Here is a 1,900-nt window from a genome sequence, read left to right on the forward strand (position 1 = left end):
CTTTTAAGCTCCTTTCCGCATTTTTGTTAGCCAATATCTAAATTTCCCATCCTTAGTCCTGGTGTGGCGCTGTGGGTTAATGTGCCATACTGCAAAGCCATTTGAACTGCAAGGTTGGCAGTTCAAGCTCACTAGATACTCCTCAGAAACCCTATACAGGGTTGCTATGGGTCAGAATCTACTCAACGGCACTTATCAACAACAACAACATATACCCAGTATACTGAGGAGACAAGTATGTACCATGATATGAAAAATCTTCCATTCTAGCTGGAATTTAGAGCAAATGCATTCATAAGCAAAACTCCAGATCATCACATTGTAGAAATTTACACCTGCTCACAGTATTGAATATATTTGTCTTCATTTGATTGGATTATGGTCAACTCAGTCCTAGCCATTTAAGCTAGGTCGAATGGGTACCAGTTGAATGTTTCCAAGTTCACACATATCTCCCTGCACTTCAGATTACCTTGCCCTAACTACATAACTCTATTCATTTCTGAGTACTAGCTATACTTGCCACTACTCATCTGTCAGTTTGTCATACTGTGATGGCTTGTGTGTTGCTGTGATTCTGGAAACTATGCAACAAGAATTTTGAATACCGTGGTTGACAAGTTTGAGATGAGCTTCCAGCGAAACAGACAAGTAAGAAGGAGAAACAGACTACTTCAGAATATTTAGTCACTGAAAACCTTATGAATAGCAGTAGAACAGTCAAATATAGTGCCAGATGATTAGCCTCTCAGGTTGAAAGACACTCAAAATGCAACTGGGGAAGAGCAGCCTCCTCAAAGTAGAGTTCACAGAGATGACGCCAATGGAGTAAAGCCCTCGGGATCTTCATTTGCTCATGGTGCACTACTCAAAATGAAGAGAAACTGCTTTAAATGTCCATTAATAGTCAGAACATGGACTGTACAAAGTATGAATATAGGAAAATTGGATATTGTCAAAAATGAAATGGAGCTTTATATTGAGGGCCATGCGTCATGGGGGATTGCCCGGGCCTTGGGCTCTGCAGCAACGCCAGCAGCCAGAAGGAAAGGAGTGTGCCGGCAGTGCAGGCACGCGGTTTGTGCACGGCCATACGCGCCTAGCAGGGCGCACACTCTATTCCTCGCTCTTCTAGGGACCGTGACCTGCGGAAGATCCATGAGCCCCAGCAATTCCACATCAAAGTGAACAGATTATCTGTCATTAAACCAGACACCTTTGAAAGGAATTGGACTGTTATAATTCATCATGGTTTATGGCTTGCCAAGGAAGAACACAGTGTTAAAACTCTTTTGAGGGGCGGTTGTTTTAATGTGAATCTTGGGATCTTGCACTGCTTACAAGTACCTGGTACACAAACCTAGCCAACATCAAGTTGCCCTTCTTGGAGGAAATTACTTTTGGTAGTCCTATACATCTTACAATATGTATCACCTGTAAGGCTGGTCTGCTCCCCTCAGCAGAAAGCATCAAAGTTGACAGGAATTATGAAATGAAGCGTCTAGAAGACCTCAAATGTCAGAAAAAATATAGCTGAGGAAATTCAGTTTTCCTTAAGGGGCAGACCACTTGGTTTGAGAAGACCTCTTCCACCTAAATGACAGTCATTTCCATCATGGAATCTGTACTTGTTTTTTTCCACATCTGAAAAGGATGACGGGCTCTGAAGTTTCTGCTGTTTTAAGTTCAGTGCAGACATATAAGTGAGCACTTTGGTGGATGAGTCTGCTCCCCTAGACATGGGATAGTGGACAGTTCAGAGCTCTCCTGGGTCCTGGCACACATTTTTCCTTTGTGTCACAAGCTACAACACTTTGTTGTTGTTGTCAGGTGCCATCAAGTCGGAACCGACTCATAGCGACCCCATGCACAGCAGAACGAAACAATGTTCGATCCTGGG

General features: G+C 43.1%; 1 pseudogene; it reads left to right on the top strand.

Annotated features, from left to right (window-relative positions):
- Positions 1–1,248: 1,248 nt before the first annotated feature.
- On the top strand, positions 1,249–1,601 carry LOC102841575 (annotated as a pseudogene).
- Positions 1,602–1,900: the final 299 nt, after the last annotated feature.

The sequence above is a fragment of the Chrysochloris asiatica genome, unplaced genomic scaffold, assembly GCF_000296735.1.
Source record: "Chrysochloris asiatica unplaced genomic scaffold, ChrAsi1.0 scaffold00336, whole genome shotgun sequence".
Lineage (NCBI taxonomy): Eukaryota > Metazoa > Chordata > Mammalia > Afrosoricida > Chrysochloridae > Chrysochloris > Chrysochloris asiatica.